This window comes from Pleurodeles waltl, unplaced genomic scaffold (assembly GCF_031143425.1).
Source record: "Pleurodeles waltl isolate 20211129_DDA unplaced genomic scaffold, aPleWal1.hap1.20221129 scaffold_183, whole genome shotgun sequence".
Lineage (NCBI taxonomy): Eukaryota > Metazoa > Chordata > Amphibia > Caudata > Salamandridae > Pleurodeles > Pleurodeles waltl.
In genome coordinates this window covers 66001-84168 of record NW_027149889.1, presented here as the reverse complement: position 1 = coordinate 84168, position 18168 = coordinate 66001, and the positions used below count along the sequence as shown (strand labels likewise).

Below are 18168 nucleotides of genomic sequence, written 5' to 3'. Positions count from 1 at the left end.
TGCTGCTCTCAGTGTGTCTGTGCACTTGATGAGCACCGCAACCCTGAGCCTCCTCACTGAGTGTGGAAAGTCGAGTTGATAAACCATTTCATGGACATGATTACAATGTCGGGAGGGTGATGTGGTAATTGAAGGTTATCTCTCTTACTCAGTCACTGCACAAGTCTTCTCCCACCTGCTCGGACCTAGTGCAATCACCTTAAAAGACAACACTCTCCGAGCAATGACTTCCAACCAAGGTATAAGCACCTGCTCTACATAGGCAATGTGACTCCATCATTTTCTAATGAAACAAGTGTTCATACTGGTGGGCTCATTTCTTTGGGTGGGATCTAATGAATGAGCAGTTCATTCAAAAATAACTGAGGAGTTGCACGTATTCATGACATCAGCCCTATTGCCGCACCCAGTCTCCCCAACATACTGTTTAGCTTTCCAGTGACGTCATGTCTTGTGTGGCCTATTCACATTCCGCTGTTAATATTTTTTAGCCAATAGAATTTCACAGGCTCCCGTCTTTGAGCTCACATTGAAAAGGCACAAGTCCCAAAATGCAACCGGGTGCTGTTTAAAACTCCAGCACTGGTGGGCGGTGCCCCAGGTGACATGGGGCCCACCTGGATGCTCTGACTGCCTTTCACGTGACAGTCACAGACACACACAGGACAGAGGTTCAAAAGCTATTCTGAAAGAAGTAAGGACAACAGGCCCACGTGAAACTAAACTTTTTAAATAGATGATTTTTGTTTCTATTGACCTGGTTCTCACTCGTTCTGCGCGCCAAGTCAAATGTAAATGAGCCCCGCAATAAAAATGCACAGAGGATGGTAAAATTCACTTCACTCTGCGCTCGTTGATGCTGAGAGCATGGTTGTCAGCCCGCACGCTTGTTATTTTGATGTGGAATTACTTGATTGCTTTGTGATAATTTTCATTACTCCGAATTGCAAGCTCCCCTACCCCAGTAATAACGTTTGAGGTATTGCTTCCCTACCACACCAACAAGGCCACCCTCTGACCAAGTCCTTTGCCTCTCTTCAGAACTACCATAAGCCCCTCCATGCACTAGGAACTTTTTGCTTGACGACCATCTAGGCGTCCTTGGAATATTGATATTTAGAAGTAACAATGTTTGTTTATTTTAACTAACTGACCTTTTTAGGGTCTCGCTTGATAGACTCTGTAGCATTCAGTAAAGGGCTTGGAGCCCGCATGTCTCTCACCATTTTTTTATTTATGTGGCACTCTTCTTTACAGTTTCCTAATTCATCAAGGCATGTCTTGCATCATTTCCGTTCCTCTCTGTAGAGCAGCGACCAAGCGTTGATTGATTCAGCTTAATCAGTGCCTGACCGCTGCTCCCCACCTGATCAAGGTACTATTTTTTCCTTTTACCTTCTAGTGCCCTGCAAACAGAAGGCTTGTGACTGGCAAAAACATGCCCAGCAGGACAACCAAAACTGTTAAGTTTTAAATTTAAATCGAACTTTCTTTTATTTTGCCAAATCGTCTTTTCCCACGTTCCACGCATGTTTTCTTTTGCTTTTGTTCGTGGGCACTCTTCTCAAAAGATGACGATTAGCTCGTTTAAAATATTGCAAATCAACAGTGTTTCTTTATTATGTGTAAATTCTGAAATTAATCTTTAACACATAATCCTGCGGTACACTTCAATCCACCCCACTCCAATCTTCCCCACTACAATCCACCCCATCCAGACCACTTCACCCACACTAATCCACCTCACTCCAGTCCAAATCACTCACCCGAATCCAATCCACTCTAACTCATCCTACTCCAATCCTCTCCACCCACCCCAAGCAAATCTGTCTCACTCCAATGTGCCCCACTATAATAAAAAACAATCTGCACCACTCCAAAACAATCTGTCCCACTTCGATCCAAAACAATCTGCCCCACTCCACTTCAAAACAATCTCCCCTACTCCAATTCAAAACAATCTACCCCACTGCAATCTGCTGCACTCCAATCAAAAACAAACTACCACACTGCAATCCAAAACAATCTGCCATACTGCAATCGAAAACAATCTGTCCCACCCAAGGCAGTGGTGGCTGGTGCACTTTGAAAGGAGTTGGTGGGAGGGAAAAATAGTTCATCTGAAGCTAAGTGAAGAAATTGGAATAAAATAGTGCATTTTAACCCCTTCGCTGCCAGCCTTTTCCCCCTCAGGTGCCAGGCATTTTTTTGGCTATTTGGGGCAGGGCGCGCTTAGGCCCTCATAGATTTTTGTCCACATAAGCTATCCACGCCAAATTTGCGTCCTTTTTTTCCAACATCCTAGGGATTCTAGAGGTACCCAGACTTTGTGGGTTCCCCTGAAGGAGACCAAGAAATTAGCCAAAATACAGTAAAAATTTTGTTTTAAAAAAGAAAAAAATGGAAAAAAGGGCTGGAGAAGAAGGCTTGTGGTTTTTGTCCCTGAAATTGGCATCAACAAAGGGTTTGCACTGCTAAAATCACCAGCTTCCCAGCTTTCAGGGACAGGCAGACTTGAATCAGAAAACCCAATTTTTCAACACAATTTTGGCATTTTACTGGGACATACCCCATTTTTACGATTTTGTGTGCTTTTAGCCTCCTTCCAGTCAGTGACAGAAATGGGTGTGAAACCAATGCTGGGTCCCAGTAACCTAAACATTTTTTAAAAGAAGACAACATTCTGAATTCAGCAATGGGTAACTTGTGTAGATCTTACAAGTGTTTCCTACAGAAAATAACAACTGAAATAAAAAAAAAATATTGAAATTGAGAAGAAAAAAACAGCCATTTTCCTCTACGTTTTACTCTGTAACTTTTTTCTGCAATGTCAGATTTTTGAAAGCAATATACCATTACGCCTGCTGGACTCTTCTGGTTGCGGGGATATATAGGGCTTGTAGGTTCATCAAGAACCCTAGGTATCCAGAGAAAATAAATGAGCTGCACCTTGCAGTGGGTTTTCATTCTATACCGGGTATACTGCAATTAATTTGCCGAAGTATATAGAGTGAAAAATAGGTATCAAGAAAACCTTTCTATTTCCAAAATGGGCACAAGATAAGGAGTGAAGGAGCAGTGGTTATTTGCACATCTCTGAATTCTGGGGTGCCCACACTAGCATGCGAATTAAAGGGCATTTCTCAAATAGACGTCTTTTTTACACACTGTCTTATATTTGGAAGGAAAAAATTTAGATAAAGACAAGGGGCAGTAACTCTTGTTTTGCTATTCTATGTTTCCCCAAGTCTCCCGATAACATTTTTTACCTCACTTGTGTGGGTAGGCCTAGCGCCCGCGACAGGAAGTGCCCCAAAACACAACGTGGACACATCAAATTTTCCCGAAGAAAACCAAAACCTAGGTAAAAGACATTGTCATTTGCAACGCCAATAGCTCTAACTCTCACAAATGTGAGACCTTTCGCATTGCAAATGCTTGTTTTTTTGTGCAGGCAAGTGTGCGTGGAGCCTGCTTTGGTTCTTAAGACCTCAGACCTAAAGCAAAGCTTAGACAGAAACATAGCAATGTGCCCTTTGCACACAGTTAGAGATCCTACTAAATGGAGTCATATATAGGTCTGCACGGCCATTTTGCACAATTTTGTTGTGATATAAAGTTTCGGTAGAGCTCAATGAGAGCTGGTAGTTATGGCCGAGTGGTTAAGGTGATGGGCTTGAAATCCTTTGGGGGTTCCCTGCACGGGTTTGAATCCTGCTGACTACCTCTGTTGTTTATTTTAAACCTGATTTTTAAAATAACTGTGAAGAACACATTTACCAACTTTATTTGGGAAGATAGATAATTTACTTTAAATCTTTATTTAACAGAGGTTCGATTTTATTTTGCAGAGAGAAGAGCGGGTGACCGCGTGGGGAGAACAAATGATTTGTTAAACCTTCCATTTGAAGGTGATCTAAGCAGAATGAAGCAAAACAACAGCAGCGCCAATCAGCCGATTTCTTGGAGTCCACGGTTTAGGAGTTTACTTAGAAGGAGACTGTAAAAGAGTTTTAAAATTAGGGACCTATTGGAAGAGTCACTGTTTATGCAAATTGAAGGGTCAGAAGGGAGATGCGTCATTAAGATCTGTAAAAATCCATCTCTGGCAGCGGTGGGATTTGAACCCACGCCTCCAAAGAGACTGGAGCCTTAATCCAGCGCCTTAGACCGCTCGGCCACGCTACCTGTTGCTCTCAGTGTGTCTGTGCACTTCATGAGCACCGTAACCCTGAGTCTCCTCACTTAGTGTGGAAAGTCGAGTTGATAAACCATTTCATGGACATGATTACAATGTCGGGAGGGTGATGTGGTAATTGAAGGTTATCTCTCTTACTCAGTCACTGCACAAGTCTTCTCCCACCTGCTCGGACCTAGTGCAATCACCTTAAAAGACAACACTCTCCGAGCAATGACTTCCAACCAAGGTATAAGCACCTGCTCTACATAGGCAATGTGACTCCATCATTTTCTAATGAAACAAGTGTTCATACTGGTGGGCTCATTTCTTTGGGTGGGATCTAATGAATGAGCAGTTCATTCAAAAATAACTGAGGAGTTGCACGTATTCATGACATCAGCCCTATTGCCGCACCCAGTCTCCCCAACATACTGTTTAGCTTTCCAGTGACGTCATGTCTTGTGTGGCCTATTCACATTCCGCTGTTAATATTTTTTAGCCAATAGAATTTCACAGGCTCCCGTCTTTGAGCTCACATTGAAAAGGCACAAGTCCCAAAATGCAACCGGGTGCTGTTTAAAACTCCAGCACTGGTGGGCGGTGCCCCAGGTGACATGGGGTCCACCTGGATGCCCTGACTGCCTTTTCACGTGACAGTCACAGACACACACAGGACAGAGGTTCAAAAGCTATTCTGAAAGAAGTAAGGACAACAGGCCCACGTGAAACTAAACTTTTTAAATAGATGATTTTTGTTTCTATTGACCTGGTTCTCACTCGTTCTGCGCGCCAAGTCAAATGTAAATGAGCCCCGCAATAAAAATGCACAGAGGATGGTAAAATTCACTTCACTCTGCGCTCGTTGATGCTGAGAGCATGGTTGTCAGCCCGCACGCTTGTTATTTTGATGTGGAATTACTTGATTGCTTTGTGATAATTTTAATTACTCCGAATTGCAAGCTCCCCTACCCCAGTAATAATGTTTGAGGTATTGCTTCCCTACCACACCAACAAGGCCACCCTCTGACCAAGTCCTTTGCCTCTCTTCAGAACTACCATAAGCCCCTCCATGCACTAGGAACTTTTTGCTTGACGACCATCTAGGCGTCCTTGGAATATTGATATTTAGAAGTAACAATGTTTGTTTATTTTAACTAACTGACCTTTTTAGGGTCTCGCTTGATAGACTCTGTAGTATTCAGTAAAGGGCTTGGAGCCCGCATGTCTCTCACCATTTTTTTATTTATGTGGCACTCTTCTTTACAGTTTCCTAATTCATCAAGGCATGTCTTGCATCATTTCCGTTCCTCTCTGTAGAGCAGCGACCAAGCGTTGATTGATTCAGCTTAATCAGTGCCTGACCGCTGCTCCCCACCTGATCAAGGTACTATTTTTTCCTTTTACCTTCTAGTGCCCTGCAAACAGAAGGCTTGTGACTGGCAAAAACATGCCCAGCAGGACAAACAAAACTGTTAAGTTTTAAATTTAAATCGAACTTTCTTTTATTTTGCCAAATCGTCTTTTCCCACGTTCCACGCATGTTTTCTTTTGCTTTTGTTCGTGGGCACTCTTCTCAAAAGATGATGATTAGCTTGTTTAAAATATTGCAAATCAACAGTGTTTCTTTATTATGTGTAAATTCTGAAATTAATCTTTAACACATAATCCTGCGGTACACTTCAATCCACCCCACTCCAATCTTCCCCACTACAATCCACCCCATCCAGACCACTTCACCCACACTAATCCACCTCACTCCAGTCCAAATCACTCACCCGAATCCAATCCACTCTAACTCATCCTACTCCAATCCTCTCCACCCACCCCAAGCAAATCTGTCTCACTCCAATGTGCCCCACTATAATAAAAAACAATCTGCACCACTCCAAAACAATCTGTCCCACTTCGATCCAAAACAATCTGCCCCACTCCACTTCAAAACAATCTCCCCTACTCCAATTCAAAACAATCTACCCCACTGCAATCTGCTGCACTCCAATCAAAAACAAACTACCACACTGCAATCCAAAACAATCTGCCATACTGCAATCGAAAACAATCTGTCCCACCCAAGGCAGTGGTGGCTGGTGCACTTTGAAAGGAGTTGGTGGGAGGGAAAAATAGTTCATCTGAAGCTAAGTGAAGAAATTGGAATAAAATAGTGCATTTTAACCCCTTCGCTGCCAGCCTTTTCCCCCTCAGGTGCCAGGCATTTTTTTGGCTATTTGGGGCAGGGTGCGCTTAGGCCCTCATAGATTTTTGTCCACATAAGCTATCCACGCCAAATTTGCGTCCTTTTTTTCCAACATCCTAGGGATTCTAGAGGTACCCAGACTTTGTGGGTTCCCCTGAAGGAGACCAAGAAATTAGCCAAAATACAGTAAAAATTTTGTTTTAAAAAAGAAAAAAATGGAAAAAAGGGCTGGAGAAGAAGGCTTGTGGTTTTTGTCCCTGAAATTGGCATCAACAAAGGGTTTGCACTGCTAAAATCACCAGCTTCCCAGCTTTCAGGGACAGGCAGACTTGAATCAGAAAACCCAATTTTTCAACACAATTTTGGCATTTTACTGGGACATACCCCATTTTTACGATTTTGTGTGCTTTTAGCCTCCTTCCAGTCAGTGACAGAAATGGGTGTGAAACCAATGCTGGGTCCCAGTAACCTAAACATTTTTTAAAAGAAGACAACATTCTGAATTCAGCAATGGGTAACTTGTGTAGATCTTACAAGTGTTTCCTACAGAAAATAACAACTGAAATAAAAAAAAAATATTGAAATTGAGAAGAAAAAAACAGCCATTTTCCTCTACGTTTTACTCTGTAACTTTTTTCTGCAATGTCAGATTTTTGAAAGCAATATACCATTACGCCTGCTGGACTCTTCTGGTTGCGGGGATATATAGGGCTTGTAGGTTCATCAAGAACCCTAGGTATCCAGAGAAAATAAATGAGCTGCACCTTGCAGTGGGTTTTCATTCTATACCGGGTATACTGCAATTAATTTGCCGAAGTATATAGAGTGAAAAATAGGTATCAAGAAAACCTTTCTATTTCCAAAATGGGCACAAGATAAGGAGTGAAGGAGCAGTGGTTATTTGCACATCTCTGAATTCTGGGGTGCCCACACTAGCATGCAAATTAAAGGGCATTTCTCAAATAGACGTCTTTTTTACACACTGTCTTATATTTGGAAGGAAAAAATGTAGATAAAGACAAGGGGCAGTAACTCTTGTTTTGCTATTCTATGTTTCCCCAAGTCTCCCGATAACATTTTTTACCTCACTTGTGTGGGTAGGCCTAGCGCCCGCGACAGGAAGTGCCCCAAAACACAACGTGGACACATCAAATTTTCCCAAAGAAAACCAAAACCTAGGTAAAAGACATTGTCATTTGCAACGCCAATAGCTCTAACTCTCACAAATGTGAGACCTTTCGCATTGCAAATGCTTGTTTTTTTGTGCAGGCAAGTGTGCGTGGAGCCTGCTTTGGTTCTTAAGACCTCAGACCTAAAGCAAAGCTTAGACAGAAACATAGCAATGTGCCCTTTGCACACAGTTAGAGATCCTACTAAATGGAGTCATATATAGGTCTGCACGGCCATTTTGCACAATTTTGTTGTGATATAAAGTTTCGGTATAGCTCAATGATAGCTGGTAGTTATGGCCGAGTGGTTAAGGTGATGGGCTTGAAATCCTTTGGGGGTTCCCTGCACGGGTTTGAATCCTGCTGACTACCTCTGTTGTTTATTTTAAACCTGATTTTTAAAATAACTGTGAAGAACACATTTACCAACTTTATTTGGGAAGATAGATAATTTACTTTAAATCTTTATTTAACAGAGGTTCGATTTTATTTTGCAGAGAGAAGAGCGGGTGACCACGTGGGGAGAACAAATTATTTGTTAAACCTTCCATTTGAAGGTGATCTAAGCAGAATGAAGCAAAACAACAGCAGCGCCAATCAGCCGATTTCTTGGAGTCCACGGTTTAGGAGTTTACTTAGAAGGAGACTGTAAAAGAGTTTTAAAATTAGGGACCTATTGGTAGAGTCACTGTTTATGCAAATTGAAGGGTCAGAAGGGAGATGCGTCATTAAGATCTGTAAAAATCCATCTCTGGCAGCGGTGGGATTTGAACCCACGCCTCCAAAGAGACTGGAGCCTTAATCCAGCGCCTTAGACCGCTCGGCCACGCTACCTGCTGCTCTCAGTGTGTCTGTGCACTTGATGAGCACCGCAACCCTGAGCCTCCTCACTGAGTGTGGAAAGTCGAGTTGATAAACCATTTCATGGACATGATTACAATGTCGGGAGGGTGATGTGGTAATTGAAGGTTATCTCTCTTACTCAGTCACTGCACAAGTCTTCTCCCACCTGCTCGGACCTAGTGCAATCACCTTAAAAGACAACACTCTCCGAGCAATGACTTCCAACCAAGGTATAAGCACCTGCTCTACATAGGCAATGTGACTCCATCATTTTCTAATGAAACAAGTGTTCATACTGGTGGGCTCATTTCTTTGGGTGGGATCTAATGAATGAGCAGTTCATTCAAAAATAACTGAGGAGTTGCACGTATTCATGACATCAGCCCTATTGCCGCACCCAGTCTCCCCAACATACTGTTTAGCTTTCCAGTGACGTCATGTCTTGTGTGGCCTATTCACATTCCGCTGTTAATATTTTTTAGCCAATAGAATTTCACAGGCTCCCGTCTTTGAGCTCACATTGAAAAGGCACAAGTCCCAAAATGCAACCGGGTGCTGTTTAAAACTCCAGCACTGGTGGGCGGTGCCCCAGGTGACATGGGGCCCACCTGGATGCTCTGACTGCCTTTCACGTGACAGTCACAGACACACACAGGACAGAGGTTCAAAAGCTATTCTGAAAGAAGTAAGGACAACAGGCCCACGTGAAACTAAACTTTTTAAATAGATGATTTTTGTTTCTATTGACCTGGTTCTCACTCGTTCTGCGCGCCAAGTCAAATGTAAATGAGCCCCGCAATAAAAATGCACAGAGGATGGTAAAATTCACTTCACTCTGCGCTCGTTGATGCTGAGAGCATGGTTGTCAGCCCGCACGCTTGTTATTTTGATGTGGAATTACTTGATTGCTTTGTGATAATTTTCATTACTCCGAATTGCAAGCTCCCCTACCCCAGTAATAACGTTTGAGGTATTGCTTCCCTACCACACCAACAAGGCCACCCTCTGACCAAGTCCTTTGCCTCTCTTCAGAACTACCATAAGCCCCTCCATGCACTAGGAACTTTTTGCTTGACGACCATCTAGGCGTCCTTGGAATATTGATATTTAGAAGTAACAATGTTTGTTTATTTTAACTAACTGACCTTTTTAGGGTCTCGCTTGATAGACTCTGTAGCATTCAGTAAAGGGCTTGGAGCCCGCATGTCTCTCACCATTTTTTTATTTATGTGGCACTCTTCTTTACAGTTTCCTAATTCATCAAGGCATGTCTTGCATCATTTCCGTTCCTCTCTGTAGAGCAGCGACCAAGCGTTGATTGATTCAGCTTAATCAGTGCCTGACCGCTGCTCCCCACCTGATCAAGGTACTATTTTTTCCTTTTACCTTCTAGTGCCCTGCAAACAGAAGGCTTGTGACTGGCAAAAACATGCCCAGCAGGACAACCAAAACTGTTAAGTTTTAAATTTAAATCGAACTTTCTTTTATTTTGCCAAATCGTCTTTTCCCACGTTCCACGCATGTTTTCTTTTGCTTTTGTTCGTGGGCACTCTTCTCAAAAGATGACGATTAGCTCGTTTAAAATATTGCAAATCAACAGTGTTTCTTTATTATGTGTAAATTCTGAAATTAATCTTTAACACATAATCCTGCGGTACACTTCAATCCACCCCACTCCAATCTTCCCCACTACAATCCACCCCATCCAGACCACTTCACCCACACTAATCCACCTCACTCCAGTCCAAATCACTCACCCGAATCCAATCCACTCTAACTCATCCTACTCCAATCCTCTCCACCCACCCCAAGCAAATCTGTCTCACTCCAATGTGCCCCACTATAATAAAAAACAATCTGCACCACTCCAAAACAATCTGTCCCACTTCGATCCAAAACAATCTGCCCCACTCCACTTCAAAACAATCTCCCCTACTCCAATTCAAAACAATCTACCCCACTGCAATCTGCTGCACTCCAATCAAAAACAAACTACCACACTGCAATCCAAAACAATCTGCCATACTGCAATCGAAAACAATCTGTCCCACCCAAGGCAGTGGTGGCTGGTGCACTTTGAAAGGAGTTGGTGGGAGGGAAAAATAGTTCATCTGAAGCTAAGTGAAGAAATTGGAATAAAATAGTGCATTTTAACCCCTTCGCTGCCAGCCTTTTCCCCCTCAGGTGCCAGGCATTTTTTTGGCTATTTGGGGCAGGGCGCGCTTAGGCCCTCATAGATTTTTGTCCACATAAGCTATCCACGCCAAATTTGCGTCCTTTTTTTCCAACATCCTAGGGATTCTAGAGGTACCCAGACTTTGTGGGTTCCCCTGAAGGAGACCAAGAAATTAGCCAAAATACAGTAAAAATTTTGTTTTAAAAAAGAAAAAAATGGAAAAAAGGGCTGGAGAAGAAGGCTTGTGGTTTTTGTCCCTGAAATTGGCATCAACAAAGGGTTTGCACTGCTAAAATCACCAGCTTCCCAGCTTTCAGGGACAGGCAGACTTGAATCAGAAAACCCAATTTTTCAACACAATTTTGGCATTTTACTGGGACATACCCCATTTTTACGATTTTGTGTGCTTTTAGCCTCCTTCCAGTCAGTGACAGAAATGGGTGTGAAACCAATGCTGGGTCCCAGTAACCTAAACATTTTTGAAAAGAAGACAACATTCTGAATTCAGCAATGGGTAACTTGTGTAGATCTTACAAGTGTTTCCTACAGAAAATAACAACTGAAATAAAAAAAAAATATTGAAATTGAGAAGAAAAAAACAGCCATTTTCCTCTACGTTTTACTCTGTAACTTTTTTCTGCAATGTCAGATTTTTGAAAGCAATATACCATTACGCCTGCTGGACTCTTCTGGTTGCGGGGATATATAGGGCTTGTAGGTTCATCAAGAACCCTAGGTATCCAGAGAAAATAAATGAGCTGCACCTTGCAGTGGGTTTTCATTCTATACCGGGTATACTGCAATTAATTTGCCGAAGTATATAGAGTGAAAAATAGGTATCAAGAAAACCTTTCTATTTCCAAAATGGGCACAAGATAAGGAGTGAAGGAGCAGTGGTTATTTGCACATCTCTGAATTCTGGGGTGCCCACACTAGCATGCGAATTAAAGGGCATTTCTCAAATAGACGTCTTTTTTACACACTGTCTTATATTTGGAAGGAAAAAATTTAGATAAAGACAAGGGGCAGTAACTCTTGTTTTGCTATTCTATGTTTCCCCAAGTCTCCCGATAACATTTTTTACCTCACTTGTGTGGGTAGGCCTAGCGCCCGCGACAGGAAGTGCCCCAAAACACAACGTGGACACATCAAATTTTCCCGAAGAAAACCAAAACCTAGGTAAAAGACATTGTCATTTGCAACGCCAATAGCTCTAACTCTCACAAATGTGAGACCTTTCGCATTGCAAATGCTTGTTTTTTTGTGCAGGCAAGTGTGCGTGGAGCCTGCTTTGGTTCTTAAGACCTCAGACCTAAAGCAAAGCTTAGACAGAAACATAGCAATGTGCCCTTTGCACACAGTTAGAGATCCTACTAAATGGAGTCATATATAGGTCTGCACGGCCATTTTGCACAATTTTGTTGTGATATAAAGTTTCGGTAGAGCTCAATGAGAGCTGGTAGTTATGGCCGAGTGGTTAAGGTGATGGGCTTGAAATCCTTTGGGGGTTCCCTGCACGGGTTTGAATCCTGCTGACTACCTCTGTTGTTTATTTTAAACCTGATTTTTAAAATAACTGTGAAGAACACATTTACCAACTTTATTTGGGAAGATAGATAATTTACTTTAAATCTTTATTTAACAGAGGTTCGATTTTATTTTGCAGAGAGAAGAGCGGGTGACCGCGTGGGGAGAACAAATGATTTGTTAAACCTTCCATTTGAAGGTGATCTAAGCAGAATGAAGCAAAACAACAGCAGCGCCAATCAGCCGATTTCTTGGAGTCCACGGTTTAGGAGTTTACTTAGAAGGAGACTGTAAAAGAGTTTTAAAATTAGGGACCTATTGGTAGAGTCACTGTTTATGCAAATTGAAGGGTCAGAAGGGAGATGCGTCATTAAGATCTGTAAAAATCCATCTCTGGCAGCGGTGGGATTTGAACCCACGCCTCCAAAGAGACTGGAGCCTTAATCCAGCGCCTTAGACCGCTCGGCCACGCTACCTGTTGCTCTCAGTGTGTCTGTGCACTTCATGAGCACCGTAACCCTGAGTCTCCTCACTTAGTGTGGAAAGTCGAGTTGATAAACCATTTCATGGACATGATTACAATGTCGGGAGGGTGATGTGGTAATTGAAGGTTATCTCTCTTACTCAGTCACTGCACAAGTCTTCTCCCACCTGCTCGGACCTAGTGCAATCACCTTAAAAGACAACACTCTCCGAGCAATGACTTCCAACCAAGGTATAAGCACCTGCTCTACATAGGCAATGTGACTCCATCATTTTCTAATGAAACAAGTGTTCATACTGGTGGGCTCATTTCTTTGGGTGGGATCTAATGAATGAGCAGTTCATTCAAAAATAACTGAGGAGTTGCACGTATTCATGACATCAGCCCTATTGCCGCACCCAGTCTCCCCAACATACTGTTTAGCTTTCCAGTGACGTCATGTCTTGTGTGGCCTATTCACATTCCGCTGTTAATATTTTTTAGCCAATAGAATTTCACAGGCTCCCGTCTTTGAGCTCACATTGAAAAGGCACAAGTCCCAAAATGCAACCGGGTGCTGTTTAAAACTCCAGCACTGGTGGGCGGTGCCCCAGGTGACATGGGGTCCACCTGGATGCCCTGACTGCCTTTTCACGTGACAGTCACAGACACACACAGGACAGAGGTTCAAAAGCTATTCTGAAAGAAGTAAGGACAACAGGCCCACGTGAAACTAAACTTTTTAAATAGATGATTTTTGTTTCTATTGACCTGGTTCTCACTCGTTCTGCGCGCCAAGTCAAATGTAAATGAGCCCCGCAATAAAAATGCACAGAGGATGGTAAAATTCACTTCACTCTGCGCTCGTTGATGCTGAGAGCATGGTTGTCAGCCCGCACGCTTGTTATTTTGATGTGGAATTACTTGATTGCTTTGTGATAATTTTAATTACTCCGAATTGCAAGCTCCCCTACCCCAGTAATAATGTTTGAGGTATTGCTTCCCTACCACACCAACAAGGCCACCCTCTGACCAAGTCCTTTGCCTCTCTTCAGAACTACCATAAGCCCCTCCATGCACTAGGAACTTTTTGCTTGACGACCATCTAGGCGTCCTTGGAATATTGATATTTAGAAGTAACAATGTTTGTTTATTTTAACTAACTGACCTTTTTAGGGTCTCGCTTGATAGACTCTGTAGTATTCAGAAAAAGGGCTTGGAGCCCGCATGTCTCTCACCATTTTTTTATTTATGTGGCACTCTTCTTTACAGTTTCCTAATTCATCAAGGCATGTCTTGCATCATTTCCGTTCCTCTCTGTAGAGCAGCGACCAAGCGTTGATTGATTCAGCTTAATCAGTGCCTGACCGCTGCTCCCCACCTGATCAAGGTACTATTTTTTCCTTTTACCTTCTAGTGCCCTGCAAACAGAAGGCTTGTGACTGGCAAAAACATGCCCAGCAGGACAAACAAAACTGTTAAGTTTTAAATTTAAATCGAACTTTCTTTTATTTTGCCAAATCGTCTTTTCCCACGTTCCACGCATGTTTTCTTTTGCTTTTGTTCGTGGGCACTCTTCTCAAAAGATGATGATTAGCTTGTTTAAAATATTGCAAATCAACAGTGTTTCTTTATTATGTGTAAATTCTGAAATTAATCTTTAACACATAATCCTGCGGTACACTTCAATCCACCCCACTCCAATCTTCCCCACTACAATCCACCCCATCCAGACCACTTCACCCACACTAATCCACCTCACTCCAGTCCAAATCACTCACCCGAATCCAATCCACTCTAACTCATCCTACTCCAATCCTCTCCACCCACCCCAAGCAAATCTGTCTCACTCCAATGTGCCCCACTATAATAAAAAACAATCTGCACCACTCCAAAACAATCTGTCCCACTTCGATCCAAAACAATCTGCCCCACTCCACTTCAAAACAATCTCCCCTACTCCAATTCAAAACAATCTACCCCACTGCAATCTGCTGCACTCCAATCAAAAACAAACTACCACACTGCAATCCAAAACAATCTGCCATACTGCAATCGAAAACAATCTGTCCCACCCAAGGCAGTGGTGGCTGGTGCACTTTGAAAGGAGTTGGTGGGAGGGAAAAATAGTTCATCTGAAGCTAAGTGAAGAAATTGGAATAAAATAGTGCATTTTAACCCCTTCGCTGCCAGCCTTTTCCCCCTCAGGTGCCAGGCATTTTTTTGGCTATTTGGGGCAGGGCGCGCTTAGGCCCTCATAGATTTTTGTCCACATAAGCTATCCACGCCAAATTTGCGTCCTTTTTTTCCAACATCCTAGGGATTCTAGAGGTACCCAGACTTTGTGGGTTCCCCTGAAGGAGACCAAGAAATTAGCCAAAATACAGTAAAAATTTTGTTTTAAAAAAGAAAAAAATGGAAAAAAGGGCTGGAGAAGAAGGCTTGTGGTTTTTGTCCCTGAAATTGGCATCAACAAAGGGTTTGCACTGCTAAAATCACCAGCTTCCCAGCTTTCAGGGACAGGCAGACTTGAATCAGAAAACCCAATTTTTCAACACAATTTTGGCATTTTACTGGGACATACCCCATTTTTACGATTTTGTGTGCTTTTAGCCTCCTTCCAGTCAGTGACAGAAATGGGTGTGAAACCAATGCTGGGTCCCAGTAACCTAAACATTTTTTAAAAGAAGACAACATTCTGAATTCAGCAATGGGTAACTTGTGTAGATCTTACAAGTGTTTCCTACAGAAAATAACAACTGAAATAAAAAAAAAATATTGAAATTGAGAAGAAAAAAACAGCCATTTTCCTCTACGTTTTACTCTGTAACTTTTTTCTGCAATGTCAGATTTTTGAAAGCAATATACCATTACGCCTGCTGGACTCTTCTGGTTGCGGGGATATATAGGGCTTGTAGGTTCATCAAGAACCCTAGGTATCCAGAGAAAATAAATGAGCTGCACCTTGCAGTGGGTTTTCATTCTATACCGGGTATACTGCAATTAATTTGCCGAAGTATATAGAGTGAAAAATAGGTATCAAGAAAACCTTTCTATTTCCAAAATGGGCACAAGATAAGGAGTGAAGGAGCAGTGGTTATTTGCACATCTCTGAATTCTGGGGTGCCCACACTAGCATGCGAATTAAAGGGCATTTCTCAAATAGACGTCTTTTTTACACACTGTCTTATATTTGGAAGGAAAAAATGTAGATAAAGACAAGGGGCAGTAACTCTTGTTTTGCTATTCTATGTTTCCCCAAGTCTCCCGATAACATTTTTTACCTCACTTGTGTGGGTAGGCCTAGCGCCCGCGACAGGAAGTGCCCCAAAACACAACGTGGACACATCAAATTTTCCCAAAGAAAACCAAAACCTAGGTAAAAGACATTGTCATTTGCAACGCCAATAGCTCTAACTCTCACAAATGTGAGACCTTTCGCATTGCAAATGCTTGTTTTTTTGTGCAGGCAAGTGTGCGTGGAGCCTGCTTTGGTTCTTAAGACCTCAGACCTAAAGCAAAGCTTAGACAGAAACATAGCAATGTGCCCTTTGCACACAGTTAGAGATCCTACTAAATGGAGTCATATATAGGTCTGCACGGCCATTTTGCACAATTTTGTTGTGATATAAAGTTTCGGTAGAGCTCAATGAGAGCTGGTAGTTATGGCCGAGTGGTTAAGGTGATGGGCTTGAAATCCCTGCACGGGTTTGAATCCTGCTGACTACCTCTGTTGTTTATTTTAAACCTGATTTTTAAAATAACTGTGAAGAACACATTTACCAACTTTATTTGGGAAGATAGATAATTTACTTTAAATCTTTATTTAACAGAGGTTCGATTTTATTTTGCAGAGAGAAGAGCGGGTGACCGCGTGGGGAGAACAAATTATTTGTTAAACCTTCCATTTGAAGGTGATCTAAGCAGAATGAAGCAAAACAACAGCAGCGCCAATCAGCCGATTTCTTGGAGTCCACGGTTTAGGAGTTTACTTAGAAGGAGACTGTAAAAGAGTTTTAAAATTAGGGACCTATTGGTAGAGTCACTGTTTATGCAAATTGAAGGGTCAGAAGGGAGATGCGTCATTAAGATCTGTAAAAATCCATCTCTGGCAGCGGTGGGATTTGAACCCACGCCTCCAAAGAGACTGGAGCCTTAATCCAGCGCCTTAGACCGCTCGGCCACGCTACCTGCTGCTCTCAGTGTGTCTGTGCACTTGATGAGCACCGCAACCCTGAGCCTCCTCACTGAGTGTGGAAAGTCGAGTTGATAAACCATTTCATGGACATGATTACAATGTCGGGAGGGTGATGTGGTAATTGAAGGTTATCTCTCTTACTCAGTCACTGCACAAGTCTTCTCCCACCTGCTCGGACCTAGTGCAATCACCTTAAAAGACAACACTCTCCGAGCAATGACTTCCAACCAAGGTATAAGCACCTGCTCTACATAGGCAATGTGACTCCATCATTTTCTAATGAAACAAGTGTTCATACTGGTGGGCTCATTTCTTTGGGTGGGATCTAATGAATGAGCAGTTCATTCAAAAATAACTGAGGAGTTGCACGTATTCATGACATCAGCCCTATTGCCGCACCCAGTCTCCCCAACATACTGTTTAGCTTTCCAGTGACGTCATGTCTTGTGTGGCCTATTCACATTCCGCTGTTAATATTTTTTAGCCAATAGAATTTCACAGGCTCCCGTCTTTGAGCTCACATTGAAAAGGCACAAGTCCCAAAATGCAACCGGGTGCTGTTTAAAACTCCAGCACTGGTGGGCGGTGCCCCAGGTGACATGGGGCCCACCTGGATGCTCTGACTGCCTTTCACGTGACAGTCACAGACACACACAGGACAGAGGTTCAAAAGCTATTCTGAAAGAAGTAAGGACAACAGGCCCACGTGAAACTAAACTTTTTAAATAGATGATTTTTGTTTCTATTGACCTGGTTCTCACTCGTTCTGCGCGCCAAGTCAAATGTAAATGAGCCCCGCAATAAAAATGCACAGAGGATGGTAAAATTCACTTCACTCTGCGCTCGTTGATGCTGAGAGCATGGTTGTCAGCCCGCACGCTTGTTATTTTGATGTGGAATTACTTGATTGCTTTGTGATAATTTTCATTACTCCGAATTGCAAGCTCCCCTACCCCAGTAATAACGTTTGAGGTATTGCTTCCCTACCACACCAACAAGGCCACCCTCTGACCAAGTCCTTTGCCTCTCTTCAGAACTACCATAAGCCCCTCCATGCACTAGGAACTTTTTGCTTGACGACCATCTAGGCGTCCTTGGAATATTGATATTTAGAAGTAACAATGTTTGTTTATTTTAACTAACTGACCTTTTTAGGGTCTCGCTTGATAGACTCTGTAGCATTCAGTAAAGGGCTTGGAGCCCGCATGTCTCTCACCATTTTTTTATTTATGTGGCACTCTTCTTTACAGTTTCCTAATTCATCAAGGCATGTCTTGCATCATTTCCGTTCCTCTCTGTAGAGCAGCGACCAAGCGTTGATTGATTCAGCTTAATCAGTGCCTGACCGCTGCTCCCCACCTGATCAAGGTACTATTTTTTCCTTTTACCTTCTAGTGCCCTGCAAACAGAAGGCTTGT

The 18168-nt window shown here is 42.6% G+C and overlaps 4 non-coding genes across 4 annotated transcripts; all 4 read right to left on the bottom strand.

The window, feature by feature from the left end:
• Positions 1 to 4106: 4106 nt before the first annotated feature.
• TRNAL-AAG (transfer RNA leucine (anticodon AAG)) lies at positions 4107 to 4188 on the bottom strand. The gene has a single exon. It is a non-coding gene; the product is annotated as a tRNA-Leu (tRNA).
• Positions 4189 to 8295: 4107 nt separating this feature from the next.
• TRNAL-AAG (transfer RNA leucine (anticodon AAG)) lies at positions 8296 to 8377 on the bottom strand. Its single transcript has one exon. It is a non-coding gene; the product is annotated as a tRNA-Leu (tRNA).
• A 4106-nt stretch (positions 8378 to 12483) lies between these two features.
• On the bottom strand, positions 12484 to 12565 carry TRNAL-AAG (transfer RNA leucine (anticodon AAG)). Its single transcript has one exon. It is a non-coding gene; the product is annotated as a tRNA-Leu (tRNA).
• Positions 12566 to 16661: 4096 nt separating this feature from the next.
• TRNAL-AAG (transfer RNA leucine (anticodon AAG)) lies at positions 16662 to 16743 on the bottom strand. Its single transcript has one exon. It is a non-coding gene; the product is annotated as a tRNA-Leu (tRNA).
• Between the last annotated feature and the right edge of the window lie 1425 nt (positions 16744 to 18168).